This window comes from Hyla sarda, chromosome 10 (assembly GCF_029499605.1).
Source record: "Hyla sarda isolate aHylSar1 chromosome 10, aHylSar1.hap1, whole genome shotgun sequence".
Taxonomy (NCBI): Eukaryota; Metazoa; Chordata; class Amphibia; order Anura; family Hylidae; genus Hyla; species Hyla sarda.
In genome coordinates, this window is record NC_079198.1 from 9,786,639 (window position 1) to 9,814,006 (window position 27,368).

The 27,368-nt window shown below is 45.0% G+C and overlaps 1 protein-coding gene and 1 long non-coding RNA gene across 2 annotated transcripts in view; one reads left to right on the forward strand and one right to left on the reverse strand.

Moving 5' to 3' along the window:
* The window catches only part of LOC130293770 (signal-regulatory protein gamma-like), a 91,365-nt gene that overhangs the window by 2,142 nt on the left and 61,855 nt on the right, over window positions 1-27,368 (reverse strand). The gene's annotated exons all lie outside the window — the stretch shown is intronic.
* On the forward strand, window positions 15,057-26,244 carry LOC130293772 (uncharacterized). Its single transcript, XR_008848288.1, has 3 exons — window positions 15,057-15,256; window positions 24,057-24,150; window positions 26,083-26,244. It is a non-coding gene; the product is annotated as an uncharacterized LOC130293772 (long non-coding RNA).

The following is a 27,368-nucleotide window of genomic DNA, read 5'->3' on the forward strand; positions in this document are numbered from 1 at the left end:
ATGAATAGATCTAATCTGACATTAGACAATGAGTAAACAATGGCACGTCTGCTACTTCCTACTAATCCCAGGATTGTTACATATTAAAATGTTATATCAATTTATATCAACATTCATCTCTGTTGTTCAGCCTTATATCGACTACAGGAAGGAGGATCTCAAGTCATAGACTGGGGGGGGGGGAACGTTCTTAACCACCTGGATACCTGTGAACCTTATATACTACCTGTCGGGAACCCCCGTGTTCTCCAGTATGCCACCCTGGCATTCTAAACTTTTCATTCCGAACATGAATGGAGGGGGCATGGCGTGACGTAACGAGGGGGCCTGGCATGGCATCACGACCACGGCCCTGTATCCAGCGTTCGCAACAAAAAGTTCAGAATGCCGTTGGTACGGTGTCCATATAAGGACATCATCAGGCATCAGGCAAACCTCCGTCACACCTCAGAGAAACCTCCCTCAGCCGTTAGACAAACCTCCTTCAGCCCTCAGCTCTCAGGCAAACCTCCATCACACCTCAGACAAACCTCCCTCAGCCCTCAGCTCTCAGACAAACCTCCGTCATACCTCAGACAAATCTCCTTCAGCCCTCAGCTCTCAGACAAACCTCCATCACACCTCAGACAAACCTCCCTCAGCCCTCACCTCTCAGACAAACCTCCGTCACACCTCAGACAAACCTCCCTCAGCTCTCAGCCAAACCTCCGTCACACCTCAGACAAACCTCCCTCAGCCCTCAGACAAAGCTCCGTCACACCTCAGACAAACCTCCCTCAGTCCTCAGACAAAGCTCCGTCACACCTCAGACAAACCTCCCTCAGCCCTCAGCTCTCAGCCAAACCTCTGTCACACCTCAGACAAACCTCCCTCAGCTCTCAGCCAAACCTCTGTCACACCTCAGACAAACCTCCCTCAGCCCTCAGCCAAACCTCTGTCACACCTCAGACTAACTTCCCCCAGCTCTTAGACAAAGCTCTGTCACACCTCAGACAAACCTCAGTCATAACTCATACAAACCTCTGTCACACCTGAGACAAACCTCCCACAGCCCTCAGCTCTCAGACAAACCTCCGTCATGCCTCAGACAAACCTTGGTCATACCTCAGAAAAAGCTCCGTCACACCTCAGACAAACCGCCGTCACACCTCAGACAAACCTCCCTCAGCCCTCAGACAAACCTCCGTCACACCTCAGATAAACCTCCCTCAGCCCTCAGCTCTCAGACAAACCTCTGTCACACCTCAGACAAACCTCCCTCAGCCCTCAGCTCTCAGACAAACCTCTGTCATGCCTCACACTTCAGCCAAACAGCCGTTGATGTAAAGTTTTCCTCGATTCGTAGAAAACTGAGAGCGCATGCGCAGCACTCCGCTGACAACATAGGGCTAAATTAGGCGGCATTAGGAGCGTAGCGCTGGCGTAGCCCTGCACATTCGCAGTTGTCCGTACCGCTCAGAGCACATGCTCTGCTTTCCTCCACTACGCAGTTAGAGTAGGGAGGCTGGAAAACTTTAATGGCTGTCCGGCTGACGTCTGAGGCATGACGAAAGTTTGGCTGAGAGCTGAGGGCTGAGGGAAGTCTGAGGTATGACCGAGGTTTGTGTGTGGTGTGACGGAGATTTGTCTGAGGTATGACCGAGGTTTGTCTGACGCTTGGGATGTCCTAATATGGACACCGTAATCTTGGAGCCATAGCAGGCGCCTCGGACATGAAGACCTCCTCTAGGGCGGTACCTTTGACTTTTGGTGGCAGCAACCCAAAGGGATCTGTGTCCCAGTTGTCCATAGGTAAATAAGCAAATGGAATCTGCATTATATTTCTTCGGACGGGTCACCGCAGCTGCCTACTCTCCTCTCATGCGCTGCACAGGCATGTACTTGTTGCTGCGCCTGTCGCACCTCAAATGGCAGCAGCTTCGGCCCAAACTTCTCCTTTCTCTGAGCCCTCAGTCCCTCCACAATTTCAGCCAATTCACTCTCTTTTGGCCCTTTCGGACTGGGCCGGAGGGACTGGGGGATGGGACTTCCCTGGTAGGGGAAGAAGGTGCTCCCTCATGTATCGGATCAAGCTAGGTTCATCGCTGAATAACCACTTAGGTAAAGGTGGTGATGGTGGTGAACAGACTTCGGGGCCTGGGGGGTTTGCTCAGGGTTAGGTATGGAAGGAGGGGTAGAAAATGTGTCCTCATCCGGGGTACTCACTTCCAAATCTTCTAACTGGATTTCGGCCCAGGAACCCCAGGTCTGGTGGTGAGGAGACAGCCTCACCGGTGATGATGCACTTGATGACAGTGGGGCTAGGTGGCAGGCCTCCTCAGCCCCGAGGGAAATAAGTTGCAAGCGGTCAGCCAGTTCTTGAAGCAGCTGCGACGTGGCCGCGGCAACTTGCCGGGCCTCCGGCGCCATCTTGGGAGTCTCCACACGTGCTTCTACTCGCTCTGCCATGTTGCTTTGCTCCTCTCTGTGTCTTCCATTATACTGTACAGCTCCGGCAGCGTGGTCCTTTTCTTATTGGGCTCCAAGAAAATGGTCACCGTCCGGAAGGATGTCAGCGGTGCTGCGCTGACTTCCGCTCCCCAGGCAACAAGGGGCGGGTCTTCACAGTTCCACTTCGGCATGGAGACAGCGACATGATTTCCACGCCCAGGGGAGCGACGTTGATCAGCACGGGACATTTTCATGTGCTTCTCCGGCACATCTTTAACCCGTTGAGGTACAGGCAATGCTGAATAACGTAACATGGCTTCTGTTCTCATTTTGCACATAGTTTTTGCGACTTTAGCAGTTTTTCAAATAACAGGCAGCAAACTTTTCTTCATCTCCCATTCTATTTCACAAGCGCCATGGTTAAAATACATTTCAATGACAAAGTCCCGTACACTTTCTGGCGCAAACTTCTTTTGCATCAGCATGCGATTTTTGGCAAACAGTATTAGACACAGTTCAGACTAGGGGGAAGGACTTGTGGCATATGGCGCACACCCGTATCCTGTTCGTGATGCCAAAAGTTGTGGTATTAGCGGGGTGCAATGCAGGGAAGCTGTTATAACCCTAGGGGCAGATGTTATGAACCCCTTCTTGTCGTGTCGCCAGGGCATGGTTTAGCCTTAGCGACCCAAAGGTAATATGCACGGGGGCAATGAAGACACAGATGCCAAGTTATGGACAACAGTAGCTTTATGGACTTCCCAGAGGTGTCTAGATAATGGTGTATCTCCCTTGTTTTTGATCAGGCTGAGATGTTTTGATATTCTCCTCCGAAACTGTTGAACTATTTTTCCAACATAAAATTTAGGACATCCACATTCCGCTATATATACAATGCCGGTGGTTTGGCAATCAATAAAATCTCTAATCTCGTATTGCTGACGGTCAACTGGGTTAACGAAGGTTTTCTTTTTTGGTAGAAATTTGCAGAAAGTACATTTCCCACAAGGGAAGATCAACCAATTATTTGGAGCCCCCTCCGAATAATGGCTCCTTACTAGTTGCTCACGTAAGTTTTTGCCCCTTCTATTTCTGGATCCGCCAATAAGATTGACCAGTACTTCTGCAATATGTTTTTGACTTGTTTGTTATTGGAATCATAATTTCCTATGCATCTGATAACACGGGAGGTGTCATCAGTACGCCTGGTCTGTAAAAGATCATTCCTGTCTGTCGCCCTGGCAAATGCCCTGTGCATACAATTGATAGATCACTTGTCCACTTGTTATTCTGCCAATGTTCATTTCTGGGATTTGAATGTAAATCAGGAATATTGTCCTGTATAGATAGACAGCAGTGTCTCTTATTGCTGATTTTTTGTCAATCCTCATTTATTAATGTGTCCAATACTTACCCTCAGAATTAAAAAATTTAAAATAATAGTTTATATACACAGCCATCACTTGCCTTTTTTATTATTGACTTTTTGTCATCTTTATTAATTTGTTAAATACTTACCTTGTGAAACCAGATGGTACCCTGTAATAATATAAAATAATATATAATATAAAATAGTATCTTATATACACATTTAATCCCCTCATTTCCCCCTTTTTACTGGCTGGTGTCAGTTCTGAGTCTAAGTGTCAGCGTATCCATTATTTTCTATGATAGATTACCCCCAGTTCTGTGGCTAAGTGTTCGCGCACTCTCCACTGCGCAGACACTATCAGTATATACATTGAATGAATGAGTAGAATTGACTGCTAAGTTCTCGCGCAGCTGAGAATGCGCAGCTTGGACATAGTCGTTTAGAGACTCACAGACACTAAGTTCGCGCGCTGCTTGTTCTGCGCAGTGTTTACAGATAACGTCAGTGCCGGAAGTCCGAACAAACTCCTATTAGGAGGAGAGACGTGGCAGTCATCTAGTGGTGAGTTTTTAAGCTATATGGGTGGCTATCGAACCTGTCACTTATATTTTGATACAGATTGATTGGAGATTTTGTTACAATGGTTGATGGGAGTTAATTTTGATTGGTGGTAAGATCAATGACATCATAACAGAAGGTGTTAAAAGGTCCGGTCGGCTTTTTTTTTCGTCGCCATTGCCCATTTGCCTCTTGACAAAGCCACATTGGTGGCAAACGTTGAGGGGGGCAGTGTTATGGTTTTAACTGATATGTGCCCTGACAATCAGTAGTTTTGAGATGCTAAAACACAATTGTATCTCCTACTAACTACAAACAGTGATGGAGCTGGTTGAGCCCAATAAGCCTAATTACATCAGTTAGGAGCACATAGTGTTTTTAAATGTGTGATTTTTCCTTCTCTTTTTTCACCATTATAATTTTGGACCCGCACATTAAAGTCCTGTATATAGTATTTTTGGTTGGGACCCCCAGGGCCTTTATTGGATTGCCTCCGGCAATCTATTAGTAATTATTGCACATTTTGCTCTCCAACCAACAGTCTCGTTTATTTTTGGATTATTAATACAGGATATAACTCAGGATCAGTAAAGGATAAGTAAGGTAATGTATGTACACAGTGACCTCACCAGCAGAATAGTGAGTACAGCTCTGGAGTATAATACAGGATATAACTCAGGATCAGTACAGGATAAGTAATGTAATGTATGTACACAGTGACCTCACCAGCAGAATAGTGAGTACAGCTCTGGAGTATAATACAGGATATAACTCAGGATCAGTACAGGATAAGTAATGTAATGTATGTACACAGTGACCTCACCAGCAGAATAGTGAGTACAGCTCTGGAGTATAATACAGGATATAACTCAGGATCAGTACAGGATAAGTAATGTAATGTATGTACACAGTGACCTCACCAGCAGAATAGTGAGTACAGCTCTGGAGTATAATACAGGATATAACTCAGGATCAGTACAGGATAAGTAATGTAATGTATGTAAACAGTGACCTCACCAGCAGAATAGTGAGTACAGCTCTGGGGTATAATACAGGATATAACTCAGGATCAGTACAGGATAAGTAATGTAATGTATGTACACAGTGACCTCACCAGCAGAATAGTGAGTACAGCTCTGGAGTATAATACAGGTTATAACTCAGGATCAGTACAGGATAATTAATGTAATGTATGTACACAGTGACCTCACCAGCAGAATAGTGAGTACAGCTCTGGAGTATAATACAGGTTATAACTCAGGATCAGTACAGGATAAGTAATGTAATGTATGTAAACAGTGACCTCACCAGCAGAATTGTGAGTACAGCTCTGGAGTATAATACAGGTTATAACTCAGGATCAGTACAGGATAATTAATGTAATATCTTTGCACCAGTGTTATTTTAACCACAAAAAGTTTATTTAAAGAGACATTTCTAGGACGTGCACCTCTGTCTGCTGTTGTGCAGCCCTTGCACTATTTTGGCAGAAAACTGTCATATTTCAGAATATTCCTCCTATTATAGCTTAGCAGTCCAGTGTCTCTTTATCTGGATGGTTGCTGTTTGTATGTATACAGTGTTGTGGTCAGATTTCATAAATAGAAATGGTTTGCATAAATGTATTCTGTGCCAGGAACCAGTGTGCAGTTGTTATGTTGCAAACAGATTACACTGGAAACCAGCACGCATGCACCCGAACATGTAGCTGCGGTTTCCACATTAAGAGGAAGTTGCCAAAAATTGTATCTGTGTATTCTAAATCAAATTTCTGGGGAAACAGACAGTCATAGAGCTGTAGTTGCAAAGCATCATGAAAGGCAACCAATATGATTGTCACCCAGCTTTCCTAGAGCCCTGAATAATAGACATGTTTAGTTATGTTTCTTAAAGTGACAGTGCATAAAAGGTTTCTGGTTTCTTTTAAATTACCCTTTCCCTCTTCTCCTTCAGTTTTTGCTCTTTTTTTTGTATTGTTTTATTTTAAGTTGTTTTTTAATTGTGTTATTATTTCTTACCATTTATTAATTTCTATTTGTTTCTTTTTTATCCTTCTTATACATTTTTCTTTTTTTTATTTCATTTATTTACTGATCCTAAGTTATATCCTGTATTATTTTCCAGAGCTGTACTCACTATTCTGCTGGTGAGGTCACTATGTACATACATTACATTACTTATCCTGTACTGATCCTGAGTTATATCCTGTATTATACTCCAGAGCTGTACTCACTATTCTGCTGGTGAGGTCACTGTGTACATACATTACATTACTTATCCTGTACTGATCCTGAGTTATATCCTGTATTATACTCCAGAGCTGTACTCACTATTCTGCTGGTGAGGTCACTATGTACATACATTACATTACTTATCCTGTACTGATCCTGAGTTATATCCTGTATTATACTCCAGAGCTGTACTCACTATTCTGCTGGTGAGCTCACTATGTACATACATTACATTACTTATCCTGTACTGATCCTGAGTTATATCCTGTATTATACTCCAGAGCTGTACTCACCATTCTTCTGGTGAGGTCACTGTGTACATACATTACATTACTTATCCTGTACTGATCCTGAGTTATATCCTGTATTATACTCCAGAGCTGTACTCACTATTCTGCTGGTGAGATCACTGTGTACATACATTACATTACTTATCCTGTACTGATCCTGAGTTATATCCTGTATTATACCCCAGAGCTGTACTCACTATTCTGCTGGTGAGGTCACTGTGTACATACATTACATTACTTATCCTGTACTGATCCTGAGTTATATCCTGTATTATACTCCAGAGCTGTACTCACTATTCTGCTGGTGAGGTCACTGTGTACATACATTACATTACTTATCCTGTACTGATCCTGAGTTATATCCTGTATTATACTTCAGAGCTGTACTCACTATTCTGCTGGTGAGGTCACTGTGTACATACATTACATTACTTATCCTGTACTGATCCTGAGTTATATCCTGTTTTATACTCCAGAACTGTACTCACTATTCTGCTGGTGAGGTCACTGTGTACATACATTACATTACTTATTCTGTACTGATCCTGAGTTATATCCTGGATATATATACGGTATATATATATTTTTTCCTGTTATTACTTTATCTCATCTTCCTTCCATATTATAATAATAGATATATAAAAGCTTCTCATCCCAATCCTCACGATGTCTCTAATTCTCGCTCCTGGTTTTGATAAATATGTAACAAGACCATCACCCCATTGGGACGGCAGAGAGAGATCTGTGAGTCAGATTTTCCTGTCGATCGCAGTCATTCGGTCAGTTTAGTCCATTAGATCACCACAAGAATTAATTCTTATTTTTGTAGCCACATTTTTTACCTTATGTGACTTTTGGGGGGAAAAAAAATAATAATAATTAAAAGAGAAGTTTTTATATTGTTTTGTGTCCAGACACTCACGGGTAAAGAGCAGTGTTTTCCAAACAGTGTGACTCCAGCTGTTGAAAAACTACAATTCCCAGCATGCCCGGACAGCCAACGGCTGTCCGGGCATGTTGGGAGTTGTAGTTTTGCAACAGCTGGAGGCACACTGTCTGGAAAACATTGGTATAGAGAAGCTATTAAGTCTGCAAAGAAATGTAGGAATAAAATACTCTTTTCCCCCCCAAAAAAATAAAAAAATAAAGTTCAAAACAGCGCCACCTACTGTTGAAAAAAATTGAAAAATATATTTAACAAAGATTTTTGCTACAGTAACAGTTTGAAATAGCTTCTCTATACAATGCCTACAGGTTGGCACTATGAAAGGTGGTTATTGTTGTTTTTTTTCCATAATTTATTGCAGACACCAAACCATGGGGAAGGAATGCAGGAACGGGTGCGCGCCTGTATCTCTTCCCCATAGTTGGGTGTTTGCAAAAATTTTGAAAAAGAAACCAATTTGTAATAGTATCAGCCTGTACGCAATGTATAGAGAAGCTATTTCCAACCATTATTGTGGCAAAGAACTTTGTTACATTTTTTTTTTTATTTCAATTTAAATTTAGAATTTTTATTTTATTTTATTTTTTTACAGTAGGGGGCGCTGTTTCAATTCCAGGTTTTAAAGAAGAGGTTGTACAGGAAATATAAACGTATCTACAAGTCTGGGGGTTGTTTCAAATTAATAATAAACAAGAAAACAAGATATATTTACCCTCCCCCAGCCCCTGCAGATGCCCATCCCCCCCCCCCCCCGACCAATTTTTTAGTAATAATCCTTGAGTCACATGATGAAAGAATCACATGGCTTGTCATGAGACTAAAGCACCAAATAAGAAACATAAAAACGCCATTATGGAGGGCAAAAAAAAAATCAAAGGGTAGTTTTTCTTGTGACATTTCTTTTTGTTTTTTTAGGCCACAAGTTGTGTCTTTGGGAAGCTTAACGATGGAAAAGATAAACAAAAGCAATAAATAAATAAATGAATGAATGAATGAATGAATGAACGAACAAATAAGATTAACTTAATACATAAATAAATAAATGAATGAATGAATAAACAAATAAGATTAACTTAATACATAAATAAATGAATGAATGAATTAATTAATTAATAACTAAATAAAGGAATGAAAAAAACAAATGAAAGAATGAATCAATGAACAAATAAAATAAATAACTAAATACTTAAATGAATGAATGAATAAATAGATAAATGAATGAATTAATGAATGAATAAATAAATACATTTAAAAAATCAATAACAAATAAATAACTAAATAAAGGAATGAAAAAACAAACAAATGAATGAATGAATGAATAAAATAAATAACTAAATACATAAATTAATGAATGGATAAATGAATGAATTAATGAATGAATAAATACATTTAAAAAATCAATAATAAATAAATAACTAAATAAAGGAATGAATAAATAAACAAATAAATTAATGAACAGATAAAGAAATGAATGAATAAATAACTGAATACTCAAATAAATAAAATAAATAACCATCAAAATAAATAAATAAATACAATAAATAAAAAACAAACGAATAAATGAACTAAATAGATTATAGTAAATAACTAATAAAGGAATTAATGAATAAAAAAATAAATAAATAAAGTAAATAACCTAATAAATTAATTACCGTATATACTCGAGTATAAGCCGACCCGAGTATAAGCCGAGACCCCTAATTTTAACCCAAAATCCCAGGAAAAGTTATTGACTCGAGTATAAGCCTAGGGTGGGAAATACCTCATCCCCCCCTGTCATCATCCAGACCCGTCATTAACATCCTCATCATCATCCCCTTGTCATCATCCCACACATCCCCCCTTCATCATCCCCTTATCATCCCACACATCCCCCCTTCATCATCCCCTTATCATCCCACACATCACCCCTTCATCATCCCCTTATCATCCCACACATCCCCCCTTCATCATCCCCTTATCATCCCACACATCCCCCCTTCATCATCCCCTTATCATCCCACACATCCCCCCTTCATCATCCCCTTATCATCCCACACATCCCCCCTTCATCATCCCCTTATCATCCCACACATCCCCCCTTCATCATCCCCTTATCATCCCACACATCCCCCCTTCATCATCCCCTTATCATCCCACACATCCCCCCTTCATCATCCCCTTATCATCCCACACATCCCCCCTTCATCATCCCCTTATCATCCCACACATCCCCCCTTCATCATCCCCTTATCATCCCACACATCCCCCCTTCATCATCCCCTTATCATCCCACACATCCCCCCTTCATCATCCCCTTATCATCCCACACATCCCCCCTTCATCATCCCCTTATCATCCCACACATCCCCCCTTCATCATCCCCTTATCATCCCACACATCCCCCCTTCATCATCCCCTTATCATCCCACACCCCCCCCCCCTTCATCATCCCCTTATCATCCCACACCCCCCCCCCTTCATCATCCCCACACCCCCCCCCCTTCATCATCCCCACACCCCCCCTTCATCATCCTCTTCTCATCATTCGCCCTCAGTGGTCTTCAACCTGCGGACCTCCAGAGGTTTCAAAACTACAACTCCCAGCAAGCCCGGGCAGCCATCGGCTGTCCGGGCTTGCTGGGAGTTGTAGTTTTGAAACCTCCGGAGGTCCGCAGGTTGAAGACCACTGCGGCCTTCAACATCATCCAGCCCCCCTCTCACCCCCTTTAGTTCTTAGTACTCACCTCCGCTCGGCGCTGGTCCGGTCCTGCAGGGCTGTCCGGTGAGGAGGTGGTCCGGTGAGGAGGTGGTCCGGTGAGGAGGTGGTCCGGTGAGGAGGTGGTCCGGTGGGGAGGTGGTCCGGTGGGGAGGTGGTCCGGGCTGCTATCTTCACCGGGGGCGCCTCTTCTCCGCGCTTCCGGCCGGAATAGAGCCGTTGCCTTGGCAATGACGCAGAATTACGTTGGCAATGAACGCACCTCTGCGTCGTTGTCACGGCAACGTTGACTATTCTGAGGCCGGGCCCGAAGCGCTTAGAAGAGGCCTCCCCGGTGAAGATAGCAGCCCGGAACCAGTATCCCACCGACCACCTTCTCACCGGACAGTCCTGCAGGACCGGACCAGCGCCGAGCGGAGGTGAGTACTCAGAACTAAAGGGGGTGAGAGGGGGCTGGATGATGTTGAAGGCCGCAGTGGTCTTCAACCTGCGGACCTCGGAGGTTTCAAAACTACAACTCCCCAGCAAGCCCGGACAGCCGATGGCTGCCCGGGCTTGCTGTGAGTTGTAGTTTTGAAACCTCTGGAGGTCCGCAGGTTGAAGACCACTGCGGGTGGGGGAGTTCACTCGAGTATAAGCCGAGGGGGGTGTTTTCAGCACCGAAAAATAACGTGCTGAAAAACTCGGGCCTATACTCGAGTATATACGGTAATGATACATAAGTGAAAAAATAAAAAAAACAGCGCTTAACTCTGCATAATTCTTTTCGCCAGGTCTCAAGGTGCCAAATGCTTGCGCAAAAATGTGCACAAATTAAAATTTGAATTTGACTATTTAAAGGGGTACTCCCCTGGAAAACCTTTTTTTTTTTTTTTTTTTATCAACTGGTGCCAGAAAGTTAAACAGATTAGTAAATTACTTATTAAAAATCTTAATCTCTCCACTACTTATCAGCTGCTGTATGATCCACAGGAAGTTGTATCTCTTTCTGGAGTTCTTTTCAGTCTGACCACAGGGCTCTCTGCTGACACCTCTGTTTGTATGAGGAACTGTCCAGAGCAGGATAGGTTTGCTATGGGGATTTGCTTGTACTCTGGAGAGTACCTAAAATGGACAGAGGTGTCAGCAGAGAGCACATGTGGTCACACTGAAAGGAAAATTCAAAAAGAAAAGAACTTCTTCTGGAACATACAGCAGCTGATAAGTACTGGAAGGGTTAAGATTTTTAAATAGAAGAAATTAACAAATCTGTCGAACTTTCTGACACCAGTCGATTAAAAAGTTTAAAAAATGTTTTCCAGTGAGTACCCCTTTAAGCTGCACAAGCAAAGACAAAAAAACGAGTATGCTAAAGCAAATTATGAAAGCAATACAAAAAATTCATGATAATTTAGGATAAAAAATGCATCAAAACTGAGAATTTATGTGTAAAAAAAAAAAAAATACACAAATGCAATAATAAATCCCTAAATCCCCCCCCCCCCCCTGTGCCAAATGACAGATTCAGCTCTGCTACATCTGCATGGTAGCGCCCCTTATTAATAAGCAGAAGGAACAGAGCCTCCATGTTTGATGGTTTGGGTGTCGCTCCTTCCAGAGAGCTGGTTTATCAGCACCATACGTGTTTACCTCTCGGGCCCCATCATCAGCTCCACAGGATAATATTGACTTATGAGGTTGGGCCCCGAGCCGTACCGATCATATCAACATTAACTATGGCTGATGTTAACCGCTTCATCTCCAAATCACCCTAAACAGCGTAGTAAAAGAGGCGGCACGTGCAGATCGCGAATGAGTTGCCGCTGCTGGCTACGCTTCAAAATGTGACACTAGATGGCGCTGTGGTGTTCTAAAATGGAGCTGCCCCCTTTATTTAGCTGAGTGGGTCAGAGCATCAAGTGTTGTGGGGTGCTCCCGGTATTACCTACCAAAAGAGTCCAAGGAAGAACAACTGGGGTCCGGGGCTCTCACTGATGTGTGTGGGGGGGAGAGGGTTGTGTGCAGATTTGGAATCCCTTCAAGAGTGGTCTGTGCGGTCCTCCAACTAGACAACATCCTTTATGTCATTCATCTTTTTATTTTATAGTTTCTAGTAGGGATCGACCGATTATCGGTTTGGCCGATATTATCAGACGATATTTATGATTTTGGACGGTATCGGTATCGGCAATTACCTTGCCGATAATCTGATAAAGCCCCGCCCCCATGGCACCGCACAGCAGCGCACCCCCCACCGCACCACCCAGGCCAGAGACCGCCGCTGCCCCATTGCCTCCCCCATTCCTTTTTTTATAATTACCTGTTCCCGGGGTCCGCGCTACTTCTGGCTCCTGCGGTGTCCTATGTTACGCTGTGCGCTGCGCAATGACGAGTGACGTCCTCAACGCGACGTCACCGTCAGTGCGCACAGTGACAGCTCAGGAGGACGCTGCCAGAGCCAGAAGTAGCACGGACCCCGGGCCCCGGGAACGGGTAATTATAAAACCGGGAATGCGGGAGGCAATGGGGCAGCAGCGGTCTCTGGGGGGCGGGGGCGGTGGTAGGACTCAGGAGGACCCCAGGACAGGCAGGGGGAGAGAAGCGGGTGGCGGTCCCTGGCACCGCAAAAGCTGCTGCAATTCATTGATTTAAAGCGCCCGCTTTAAATCAATGATCTGCAGCGGTGTCGCGGGGGGATAAATAGCCGATAACTTATACCGGAATATCGGTCTAAGTTATCGGCTCTCGGCCCTAACCTCCACCGATTATCGGTATCGGCCCTAAAAAATCGATATCGGTCGATCCCTAGTTTCTAGAATGTGTCTTTAAGGCTTGCACACCTGCGCCCTCAGGTTCAGAGCTCAGGGGGCCTTCCCTGTAAAGCTTCTCCCCTTAGCTCTGAACCTGCAGTGGTATCCAAACTGTGGGCCTCAAAATGTTAGAAAACTACAACTCCCAGCATGCCTGGACAGCCGTTGGCTGTCCGGGCATGCTGGGAGTTATAGTTTTGCAACAGCTGGAGGTCCACAGTATGAAGGCCCGGGCACTACAGCACCAATGGTTCCAACTAGAGATGAGCGAACTTACAGTAAATTCGATTCGTCACGAACTTCTCGGCTCGGCAGTTGATGACGTATCCTGCAGAAATTAGTTCAGCTTTCCGGTGCTCCCGTGGGCTAGGAAAGAGTCTCCTAGGAATGTATCCACCTTTTCCAGCCCACGGGAGCACCTGAAGGCTGAACTAATTTACGCAGGAAAAGTCATCAACTGCCGAGCCGAGAAGTTCGTGACGAATCGAAATTACTGTAAGTTCGCTCATCTCTAGTTCCAACCAGTGGGAACAGTGTAATTAGTGTGAACACAGCCTCAAATATCTTATCCAGCACTTAAAGGGGTACTCCCATGGAAAACATTTTTTAAACTTGATTTAAAGGGGTCCTCCCCAATTCACAGGATAGGGGGCAAGTATGTAAAGAGGTACTCCACTGGAAAACATTTATTATTATTATTATTATTTTTAAATCAACTGGTGCCAGAAAGTTAAACAGATTGGGAAATTACTTCTATTTAAAAATCTTAATCCTTCCAGTACTTATCAGCTGCTGTATGCTACAGAGGAAGTTCTTTTCTTTCTGAATTTCCTTTCTATCTGACCACAGTGCTCTCTGCTGACACCTCTGTCCGTGTCAGGATCTGTCCAGAGCAGGAGCAAATCCCCATAGAAAACCTATTCTGCTTTAGTTTTAGTGCCGTTTTTTCCAAAAATTGTGGGTTTTAGTCTTGGCGTTTTTTCCCCCCCCCGGTATTTTTATCACGACAAGTCATGTCATTCTTTCATCATGTGACTCAAGGAACGGGGGGGGGGGGGGGGGGGGGAACGCCAAGGCTAAACCTACATGGCATTTATTATTGTGTTTTTTTTTTTTTAGCGTGGATTTACCCAAGAGGAGGAAATATATATTTTTATACAGACCACAGCGACATCAAAATGAATTATGCTATATATATAAAAAATGTTTTACTCACTGAAGTGCTGCCCCTTTAACACCGCCGCCCTAGGCTCAGGCCCATTGGTACGTCATGGCAAATACAGTCTGAGCGCTAGCAGGGGTCGTAGGGTCGTAGGGGAAGTTTGAGAGTTGCAGAGTTTATCATCAAACACTGAGGGGGAGATTTATCAAATCCAGTTCAGCAGAGGGAAAGTTGCCCAGTTGCCCATAGCAACCAATCAGATCGCTTCTTTCATTTTTGAAAAGGCCTCTGGAAAATGAAAGCAGCGATCTGATTGGTTGCTATGGGCAACTCAGCAACTTTTCCTCAGGGCAGGTTTTGATAAATCTCCCCCTTGAGATTAGAAAATGTTTCTGTCAGCCTTATTTGGTGGCCCAGTACAGGAGTTGTACCCCTGTACCCTGGCAGTCCTGTGTGGTGGACTCTATTGCAGTGTCCCCTGAGTCCCCCCATTAATCTGTGTATCATAAAGGGTTAACAAGTGCCTCATGTTATGTATGAGAATGCCTTTATAATGTTATATACCTTTAAATGTTGTTACCAAGTCTTGTAACCAGGGAAGGTGTCAGTGACCAGGTGACTTGTGGGTGATCCATCGGACCCCTCCTAAGTCTCCCCCATATAAACCCCGGGAGGAGCTAATTCTGTTCTGTGCTGAGTGCAGTAAAGTCCAGACCTGAGAGTGTCTGGTGTCCTGAGGAGACCCAAGGCCTAGTCACACATCGAGAACCTCAAAGCCTGGTAAGCTACACAAGGGGTGAGGTCTAGTCAGTCCTAGTTAAGTCTGTCTAAATTCAGCATGGGTCTGCAACATTCTATCCAATTCCATTACAAGTCCCACCGAGCCCGCAAGACTCTAAAGTCACTGGTCACCTCTTTGGGCCTAACTGAGCTGCAAAGACTATTCCATCTGTCTGCCTCAGTAAAGCTGCCGTTGTCCTGTAACTCGGCGTAGGAGTCATCCCCCCCCCCCCCCCCCGTGCCTAGCCCAGGATCCAGCGGCCATACCTCAGGTGGTGCAGAGGTTAACCATGCCCTGGCGTCACGAATACAAGGGGTTAATGCCATCTGCCCCTAGGGTAATAACATCTGCCCTCATCACACCCTCACCACACTAAAGTTCCGGTTTGCTCAGGTGAAGTCTCGTGTGGAGTCAAAAATCTCAGTAATTTTTTTATGACCAGTTTACAGACATTAGATTCTGTTACTACAGACTCTGACATTTACACAACTACGAGACAAGTCAGAACAGGCCGACCATCCGGGATATAGGTCAGGAGGATCCGCCGCCGCTCCCAGATTTTTATACTTTTGTATCAGAAATAACACATGATTTTTGTTTTGCTGCAAACAAATTCTTTCTAAATGCCAAAAACATCGACTGATTCTCCATAAACACAAAGATTCTGTGCAAATCGGAGTCCTTCACATATTCTTTCTGACATTACGGCCACCATAACCTCATCCAATCAAAGTGCTGAGATTTCCACGTCGTTGATAGAGAAATGACCTATGTAAAATTTAACTTTTCTTAGACATTAAAGGGGTACTCCGTCCCTAGACATCCTATCCTCTATCCAAAGGTGTCCACTGCTGGGGACCCCCGCGATCTCGGCTGCGGTACCCCAGATATCCGGTGCACGGAGCAAACTTCACTTTGTGCCGGATGACTGGCGATGCGGGGACGTCCCACCCCCTCCCATAGACTTGCATTGAGGGGGCGTGGCCGTGACATCACAAGTGGGGCGTGTCCATGATGTCACATGCCTCCTGCGCTGAACCCGATGCTCTTAATGAATGCTGGGTGCAGCAGGGAGATTGCGGGGTCCTGACGCTGGGGACAGGGGGGGGAGTACCCCTTCAAAAGAGATAAGAATAAGGTCTGTGTCAATGCAAAAAACAAACCAAAATTGAATTAAAGGGGTTATCCAGGAATAGAAAAACCGAGATAATTTCTTTAAAAAAAATGCTCCCCTTCTATCGCCAGGTTGTGTGCGGTATTCCAACTTGGCTCTATTCACTTCAATGGAACTGAGCTGCAGAACCACACCCAATCTGGAGACAGGCAAGGAGCGTTTTTTGAAAGAAATGAGCTCTGTTTTAACACTTATCATGACAATTAATCCAGATATATTGCTGGTACAGTAACTATATCAAGTTAGCAGATACTGCCCCTTATATTGAAAAGTGACCCCCCCCCCCCCCCACACACACACACACACACACACACACACGAGATTTCTATGGCACACTGTGTAATCCCAACATGTTTCCTCCTCTAAATGGTATGTAGGGTTCAGCAGGGCATAACTCAGTAAAGTGTAAAAGAATTAATGTAAATTTTTTGGCAAAGGTAACATGGACTAAAATAAAACAAAGGCCCTGAAAATAGGTCCAAAATAGGTCCAAGACTGGACTAACCAGTACATCTGGGAGCTCATTGATTGTAGTAGGAATTGTGCAACTGTTCATGTCTCCTGTAGAGGCGCTGTAGGGAAATTGAAAACTTCTTGCTGAGTTCCTTCACTGATTACAGCTGATGGGTGGGAGTCCAAAAGGACACCCACTGAGCAGGTTATCATTGGGGGAAACACTTCAAACAACTGGTACACAGCGCCCCACCTGTCTGTAGGTTGCGTCGGGTAATGCAGGTCAGTTCCACTGACAGGCGCGGGGGGTCAGGCCCTCACATACTGAGGACAGGTGTAGGGAGCGGTGCTTCAAATAAAGCTGCCATATTACTGGATGACCACTATAATAGGCCTAGTGTGGATTCAAAGTTAAAGGGGTACTCCGGTGAAAAAAATAGTTTTACAATCAACTGGTGCCAAAAAGTTATACAGATTTGCAGCCGTGACATCACGAGCGGGGTGTGACCGTGACATCACGAGCCTCCGCCCCGCATCGCCAGTCATCCGACGCGGAGCAAAGTTCACTCCGTGCATTGGATCGCTGGAGTGTCGCAGTCGAGATCGCGGGGGTCCCCAGCGGCAGGACCCCCCAGACATCTTAAGCCCTGTCCGTGACGTCACGAGCCACCGGCGCTTCGGCGCTACACACAACGTTCTGAACGAACAACAGGTGCAGCAGGGATATCACAGGGATCTCCAGCGGCGGGACCCCATGTCTAGGGGCGAAGTAACCCTTTAAGCTTTCAGGGCATGATAGGAGTTGTGGTCTCTCAACAGTTGGGAATCCTCCTCTAATGTGTATGGCCGGCTGGGGCTTTTCATAATCATAGCTGGTGGCCAAACAAACAAGGACAATTCCAAGAACTTATGTTAGTTCTATGGCAGGAGGACACAGGCAGAATGTTTTCCTTGTTTTCCCGGAACATAAAAGAGGGTGAGTGGTAATCCCCTAGACATGACAGTATTGGCCGCTCCTGTGCCTATTCATTCCTATTAGATAAACATAGTCCCCGCATTATGGAATGTCCCATAGAATATAGGAGTCTTTGTTACTGTTTTATCATTAGGTTTCTTATCATAGGTAAAGGTCTGGAGCTGTTATATCTACAGTAGTGCCAGGTTGTCCTAGCTGTACATATCAGGACCGCGGTGCCTACATGATATCGTAGGAGCAGAATGAAAGACTCCCTGTATATATTGTTACTTTATTAATAAAACATAAATTATTAATAATGTTTGCTGGATAAATATTTAATTAAGAAGTAAATACTGGATAACTCGACTGGAAGAACTCCCCCACCGGGATAAGAGGGGAGGATCCAAGCGGTCAGACCCCCGGCGATCAGCTACTTATCCCCTATCCTGTGGAAAGGGGATAAGTTAATTTTTAGTTGGAGTTTTCCTTAAAAGCAGTGGTCTTAAAGGGGTACTCCGTTTTTTGTTGTTTTTTAAATCAACTGGTGCCAGAAAGTTTTGTAAACAGATTTGTAAATTACTTCTATTAAAAGAATCTTAATCCTTCCTGTACTTATTAGCTGCTGAAAACTACAGAGGAAATTATTTTCCGTTTGAAACACAGAGCTCTCTGCTGACATCACGAGCACAGTGCTCTCTGCTGACATCTCTGTCCATTTTAGGAACTGTCCAGACAAGGAGAAAATCCCCATAGCAAACATATGCTGCTCTGGACAGTTCCTAAAATGGACAGAGATGTCAGCAGAGAGCACTGTGCTCGTGATGTAAGCAGAGAGCTCTGTGTTCCAAAAAGAAAAGAATTGCCGCTGTAGTATTCAGCAGCTAATAAGTACAGGAAGGATAAAGATTTTTTTAATAGAAGTCATTTACAAATCTGTTTAACTTTCTGGCACCAGTTGATTTAAAAAAAAAAAAAAAAAAGTTTTTCACCGGAGTACCCCTTTAAACCTGTGGACCTGTGTTGCAAAACTACAACCCCCAACATGCCTGGACATCCTTTGTCATGCTGGAAATTATAGTTTTGCAACATCTGTAGTTCCGCAGTTTTAAGATCACTTCAGGTTCAGAGCTCAGGGGACGTTCCCCGTAAAGCTTCTTCACCCCGCGGAGCAGCTTCACGGGGAATGCCCCCTGAGCTCTGAGTAATATAGGACGGTCCTAATATGATGCTATATGAATAATATTTGGTAGAGAGTATGTACATTTACCAGAGGGGCATCATATTAGGACCGTCCTATATTACTCAGAGCTCAGGGGGCATTCCCCGTGAAGCTGCTCCGCGGGGTGAAGAAGCTTCACGGGGAACGTCCCCTGAGCTCTGAACCTGAAGTGATCTTAAAACTGCAGACCTCCAGATGTTGCAAAACTACATTTTCCAGCATGACAAAGGATCTCCAGGCATGTTGGGGGTTGTAGTTTTGCAACACAGGTCTACAGGTTTAAGACCACTGCCTTAAAGGAAAACTCCAGCAAAAACGAACTTATCCCCTTTCCACAGGATAAGGGATAAGTAGCTGATTGCCCCCTCTGCCATGTGTGCTTGTGGAGCTACAGGCATTCCCTGTGAAGCTTCTTCAGGGGGATAAGAAGCTTCACGGGGAACGTCCCCTGAGCTCAGAACCTGCATTGGTTTCCAAACTGTAGACCTCCACATATTGCAGAACTACAACTTCCAGCATGTCCGGACAGCCGTTGGCTGTCCGGACATGCTAGGAGTTGTAGTATTGCAACATCTGAAGGTGAACAGTTTGAAGACCACTGCTGGGTTTCTTGATCCGTACACCTGTTTTCTCTGCCATGTGTGCTTGTGCAGCTACAGGTTCAGAGTTCAAGGGGCATTCCCTGTGTAGCTTCTTCAGGGTGTTAAAGGGGTACTCCAATGAAAACCTTTTTTCTTTCAAATCAACTGTTGGCAGAAAGTTAAACATATTTGTAAATTACTTCTATTAAAAAATCTTAATCCTTCCAGTACTTATTAGCTGCTGAATGCTACAGAGGAAGTTCCTTTCTTTTTGGAACACTGATGACATCACGAGCACAGTGCTCTCTGCTGACATCTCTGTCTGTTTTAGCAACCATGCATAGCAGATGTATGCTAAGGGCAGCATGGTGGCTCAGTGGTTAGCACTGCTGCCTTGCAGTGCTGGGGACTTGGGCTCAAATCCCACTAAGGACAACAATAAATAAAGCGTTATTATTATTATAATAATAACGTCAGAAGAGAGAACTGTGCTCGTGATGTCATCAGAGAGCGTTCCAAAAAGAAAAGAATTTCCTCTGTAGTATTCAGCAGCTAATAAGTACAGGAAGGATTAAGATTTTTTAATAGAAGTCATTTACAAATATGTTTAACTTTCTGCCAACAGTTGATTTAAAAGAAAAAAGGTTTTCACCGGAGTACCCTTTTAAGAAGCTTCACGGGGAACATCCCCTGAGCTCTGAACCTGAAGTGTTCTCAAAACTGCGGACCTCCAGATATTGCAAAGCTACAATTTACAGCATGCCAACGGCTGTCCAGGCATGTTGGGGGTTGTAGTTCTGCAGCACAGGTCCACAGGTTTAAGACCACTGCCTTAAAGGGGTATTCCGCCCCTAGACATCTTATCCCCATCCAAAGGATAGGGGATAAGATGTCAGATCGCCGTGGTCCCGCTGCTGGGGACCCCGGGGATCGCTGCTGCGGCACCGCGCTATCATTACAGCACAGAGCGAGTTCGCTCTGTGTGTAATGACGGGCGATCCGGGGGACGGAACAGCGTGACGTCATGGCTCCGCCCCTCGTGACATCACAGCCCGTCCCCTTAATGCAAGTCTATGGGAGGGGGCGTGACGACCGCCACGCCCCCTCCCATAGACTTGTATTGAAAGGGGCGGACCATGACATCACGAGGGGCGGAGCCGTGATGTAACGATGCTTCGGCCCCTGTACCGCCCATCATTACGTGCAGAGCGAACTCGCTCTGTGCTGTAATGATAGCGCGGTGCCGCAGCAGCGATCCCCGGGGTCCCCAGCAGCGGGACCCCGGTGATCTGACATCTTATCCCCTATCCTTTGGATGGGGATAAGATGTCTAGGGGCTTAATACCCCTTTAAAGGAAAACTCCAGCAAAAACGAACTTATCCCCTTACCACAGGATTGGGGATAGGTAGCTGATCGCGGGGGGGGGGGGGGCTGCTTTGACCCTCCCCCACCATTTCTGGATTTGGGGCCCGGCTCTCAGTGAGGCCGTCTGCAGCATTCGCTTCATTCATTTGTATGGGGGAGTATCAAAGAGACCTGAGTCCGGCACTCGGGCATCGTCAGCGCTTCCATAGTTGAATGGAGTTAGTGTCGTCTACTAGTAGACAACGCGCGCTCCTCACCGATAGAGCCAGGTCCCGTTCCAGAGATCGTGGGGGGGGTCGGGCCCACCACGATCAGCTATTTATCCCCTCTCCTGTGGATAGGGGATAAGTTCGTTTTTGCTGGAGTTCTCCTTTAACACGCATCCCAGTGTCTGATGCTGAGCCCGTGGTATGAGAATTATAATAATCTATGTCGACCACAGAATTCAGGTAGAGGATGGCAAGAATCTGGAGACTAACACATAACAGTGTATACACAAATAATATACAAAACTATCTGTAAAGTTTCCTTTTTACTTTACATGCATGAGAACAAAAGACGAAACGTTTGTAAAGGGGAACCTGGCCTCTGAGGTCCCATAAATACATATATGTGACATTTAAGAGACAGTTTCTACTTCTGTTTGCAGTAAATATAGAGTTAATAACCTTTCATATTTCTATCTGATTTATTTGCTGTCAAACGTGATCTCTGTGAGACGCAACCTGCTTTTGTGAAAATACATTACTGTCCCCAAGAGTGGAGCCTGGACATCAACAAGGGCGTACCAGATGCCCCCAAGGTCGGGTTCACAGTACGTTTGAGGCACGTATACGTTGGCAGAATCTCAAAATTGGCCCCAATGTAGTCAATGTTGACCCCAATGTAGTCACCAGACTATGTTTGAGGCCCGCCTGTCCTTGTTCTTACTCTGTGCTTCGTGGGGTTCCAACTGCTCAACTGTAGGTACAGCTGTGGACACCTAACCCCAGTAGGGGCCCTAGATAGTCATTGGTTGACTTTACTAACCTCCATGACTATGCAGGTCCATGATCATGATCTCCCACCTATAAGTGTGGTTCGTGTTGTCATCCCACCATACAAAAAAAAAGTGGTCAACCCAACCCGATCCTCAAGGGCTCACCAACATTCTGTGTTTTTGAGTTACTCCATTGGAACAGAACAGCAAATAATTCAAATCCTGGATTGTTATAGAGACTACAGTTTGGGTCATTGACTTGAATGGGGCCCGTACCGATTCGAGTACAGATACTTCAGGAGCCGGTTTTTAGATCCTTCCTTTGGGGGCAATGTGAACCCGGGGTAAGACGTCATTCACATCTAAGTATTTAGCTTCCGAGAGATCTGTATGTATCGGTTTATTACAGTCTTTACTCAGACAATACGCAAGGAAATATTGACTGATCGCAACACCACACTCAAACCAGGGCCCATGTCTCCGAGTTCTTAATCTATCCTCCAACTACTCAACAGTAGATCCAGCTGTGCCCACCATTTGGGTTCCAGCAGGTGTCAAGTCTTGGGGAAAAAAAAGTGTTGGAACTCACCCAAGATTTCCACTCAAGATCTGGTCGTGCAGGACTCCTGCTAATGGGACCAGCGTTCCTGCTGTGGAAAAAGAGCAAGAACTCAGCTCCCATGCGTTCCTGCAGGACTTGAGCCCTGGGCCCCAGATAGTCATTGGTTGTCTTGACCAACCTCTATGACTACCCAGGTCCAACCAGTACAGGCATCAACCCCCCTGCTGTTAAGTCTGAGATCATCATGGGTCATGGGTCAAGAGTATTTAAAGGGGTACTCTGCCCCTAGACATCTTATCCCCTATCCAAAAGATAAAGGATAAGATGTCTCATCGCGGGGGTCCCGTTGCTGGGGACCTCAGCTATTTTGGCTGAGGCACCCCAGACATCCAGTGCACAGAGCGAACTTTGCTCTGTGCCCCCTCCCATAGACTTGCATTGAGGGGGTGTGACCATGATGTAACGTACATCAAAGGTAAAGTAGCATCTTAAAGGGGTATTCCAGGATTTTTTTTATTTGACTATGCTACAGGGGCTGGAAAGTAGTTCATAATATAGTGTCTGTACCTGTGTGTGACGGTTTTCTCACAATTTTTCTGTGATTTTCACCACAATATTTATTTTTACCAGCATACAAAATGACTGTTGTCTCAGATTTTTCCCAGGTTGCAATGTGGCCAAGACCTGACATCACTAGTCAGCTGATGACAGGGAGCCTGTCTGCTTCAATGGGTGGAGCGATCGCTTGGTGGGAGAGAGATCAATCTGCAACTAATGTAACAGCTGGAGGCACCCTGATTGAAAACCACAGGTCTTTTGAATGGATGCAGCGCATTTATGTTTCAATGGGTGGGGTGGCTGATGTTTGGGAGGGAGGAAATGGAATTATGGTATTTGTAGGCAAAAAAGAAAACTCAAACAGGAAATACCAGTTCACAAAAAGCTAGTCACAGTGTTATGGTAATCTCACAACATAGCCATTTAGTCCCAAGACAAGCGCAGATCCTTCCAAAGCATGTCCATTACTTTCTGCCAGGTACGTACTAAAATCACCTTATGGTGGAGAACCCCTTTAATGATTTTACCAAGAAATTTTTGCTCCGCTTGAAATGTTTATTGTGAGTTGAAATGATATAATAAAGTTATACAAAAACATAAAGTTCTGGTGGCGGACGGCCAGGTTGTATCAGAGCCAAGGGAGGGGTAAGGGAGCGCTCCGGCTACGATCCTGCTCCACTGGTTTTTACACAAGTCTGATTACATTTCCGTTCCCTAAATAGTTAGGATACCAATACGTTACCAATCTATGGCTGTGAATGTGAATTGGTGTTAAAGTGTTATAAAGTCATTACCGTATTATATTATTCATATAAACGACGTGAACCTAGAGATATAGCAGAGCCAAAGGTGGAACACTCCAAAGATCCACAACATTTCACTGTTTAATTCAGATGTTTTATGCCTTATGCTAAGGTTATGTTCACACTACAGAATTTTCTACCCAAAGGAGACCCCGTCTGCTGCGGGCGCCACCGAAATCCATCGAAAGCTAGGACTGCGAGGACCTGCGCCATGACTATTGACGGCAATGCAGTCTACACGTATGTTCACTGAAAGAATAAACATGTTCATGCCTGAGACCGCTGGTTATAAGCCAAGGATGTTTGCAGCATATTTGACCCCCTGGGGGGCCACCATATCTGACCATTTTGCCGCATAGACTTTTATAGTGAGAAGGTCAGATTTGATTGACAGCTGGGGAGTTATCTGTGCGCTGCCAAGAACTTTCCAAACTAATAACTAGCGTTCTCAGTGGCTCTTGGGTGTGAGACTCTGTTGTGTTGAAAACTTTTGACATGTTTCGAAGTTAGAAATTTTTTTTTTTAAAGAGTACCTGTCATATTCCACAAAAACAAATATGTTACTCAGTACCTAATCCTGGTATCAGGTATGTATAATTTTCATGTGTCTAGCACCTATATTTCTCTCACAAATACCTTCAATCTGTTGCTCACTCACTTTGTCATCCTGTGCTCGGGGGGGGGGGGGGGGGGGCTGTCCTCACTCTGCATGCATTCACTTTATGGTGGCCCAGTACGGGAGATGTTTCCTCGTACCTTTGCTGTCCTGTCAGGCAGCCTCCTTCAGTGTCCCCAGGGCCCCTTGCACCTGTTTCCCCCCTGTACATATGTTCTGCAGTGTTATGTATTATAAAATGTGTTGTATCTTTAAGAGTTATGTCATGTGATTGTTACCCAGGAGGTACCAGTGACCAGGTGACCCCCAAGAGTGACCTATAGGCTCCCTGCTAGTCTCCCCCATATAAGCCCTGGGTGGAGCTTCTCTCTTCGGCTGAGGTCCAGTGCAGTCGTCTAGTGTGTGTATCCAGAGTGTTGGAGACCTCAAAGTCCAGTCCTGCAGCCGCCATCAAGTCAAGTAAGATAAAGTCACAGCTTTATGAGTCAAGTCAGTCCCTGTCATCTGTCAAGTCATCGTGATCTGCATTCAATTGTCCAATCCTACTACAAGTCCCAGCTATCCCTTAAGGTCTCTGCGTCACTGGTCACCTCCTTGGGCCCTGGCTGAACTGTATAGACTTTACCATCTGTCATTAAAGCTACCGTTGTCCGTAACTTGGCGTCAGAGTCTTAATTTCCCCCCGTGCCTAGCCCAGGATCCAGGGGTATACCTTTGGGTGGTATAGAGGATAAACCACGCCCTGGTGTCACGAATACAAGAGGTTAATGCATCTGCCCCTAGGGTAACAACATCTGCCCTCATCACACCCCGCCACCACAACTTCTTCCCTGAGTCTGCTGTGCTGTGCTGGGTCTCGTCATCCAATCACTGCTTTGTAACCCCCTCCTGGCTGCACTGTAACCCTCTCCTCTCTCTTTTTATGCTGCAGTCTGATAGGACAGGGGTGAGCACAGAGGAGTGCTAGCCCCGCCCTCATTTACCGGACTTTGAATCTAACCATGACACTTTAAATAACAGTTACATTTTAAATGTTTTTGAACCTTAAAGGGGTACTCTGCCCCTAGATATCTTATCCCTTATCCAAAGGATAGGGGATAAAATGTCCGATCGCAGGGGTCCCGCCGCCAGGGACCCTGCAATCTCGGCCGTGGCACCCCAGACATCCGGTGCACGGAGCGAACTTCTCTCCATACTCCATGACTGGAGATGCGGGGCCAGAGGCTCGTGATGTCACAGTCACGCCCTGTCACGCCCCCTCCCATGGATGTGCATTAAGAGGGCGTGGCTGTGACGTCACGAGCCTCTGGCGCTGCACCTGACGCTTTAAATGAACACCGGGTGCAGCAGTGAGATCACAGGGGTCCCCAGCGGTGGGACCCCCGAGATCCAATATCTTATCCCCTATCCTTTGGATAGGGGATAAGGTGTCCAGGGGCGGAGTACCCCTTTAAATGAAAACTCAAACAAAAAATAAACTGATACTAATGTAATCTAAGTGAATGTGACCAGTCTCCTAAAATATTCATGAATATGATGTTTATTTTGCCCATCAGACCCGGCCGAGTCAGAACAAGACATAACAGGTCACCCCAAGAAGAAACCTCCCGCTTGGAGAACTCCTAATGGATGATGTGCGGTCACCTCTATTATCTTCCCTGGTCCATGGCCTCATAATATCCAGTCTTCGTCTCCTCACCTGTCCGCTTACGGTTAAAAGGCGTAATGTTAGTTACTTTTGTTTTCACTTTGTCATTATGGGGTATTGAGGGCAGAATAATTTGGGATTTTTTTATATTTATTATTATTTTAGCACAAAGCCACAATGTGCCCTCATCTCACTTTAGGTTTATTTTGCATTTTTAATTCTTATTTTTCCCTTTATATAATAAACAACAATAGAAACACAATGTAGTTTTCCCACAGTCACAGGCTTTGCTGGTGTGACAGCTCCCCCTTCTGGCAGGTGTATGTGTGTATGAATGTTCCAGCACTTCCGAACGGCTGCAGTTATTTCTATGAAACTTCGTACACAAGTTTTTTTTTTCCCGATGTTAAATAAAAATAGTTTAGGAATGTCACCGCTGCCCGAGAGTAACGTGATCGAGAGATGTGCAGGAAGTCACACGCAGGTCCATGAGACTTCCGGTACATCTACTGATCATGTTATTCTCAGGCTGCAGAGATTGCCCGGGAATTTTAAACATCCTGCTGCCGGACGAACATCATGGTAAAGTATGATTTAACTGTCCAACAGGCTGGTGCAGAGAATAGTTAGTGAAGGGACAGAGAGAAGGGACGGGGCTGGAGGGGGAGAGAAAATTTAAGTGAAGAGTGAGGGGAAAAATAAGACATCAGTGCGGGGGCAGGGAGAGGGCATGACAGCAATGGAATGCAGGGAGGACGAGCAGCCTATCACTGCTGGAGCTTCAAGAGACTTGGAAATTTTGGTGGCACACAGTATGCATGCCACCCAGCTTTCCTAGTCTCCTAAAGAGCTTTGCCAGACAGATATTCTATTCAGTAGACTGGGAAAGTACTGTGAGCCATGCACTGTGTACTGTCTTCCACCCAGCTTTCCTAGTCTCCTGAACAGCTGCAATATGGCTGCTTTACCAGACAGATATTCCCTTCGGCAGACTGGAAAAGCTAGGTGGAGAGCAGTACTCACAGCTCACAGTACTTCCCCAACTTTCCCAGTCTCCTAAAGAGATTATCTGTCTGGTGAAGCAGTCGTATATATATATATATATATATATATATATATATATATAGATAGATAGATATATATATATATATATATATATATATATATATATATTTGGCCGCTAAATTGTGAACT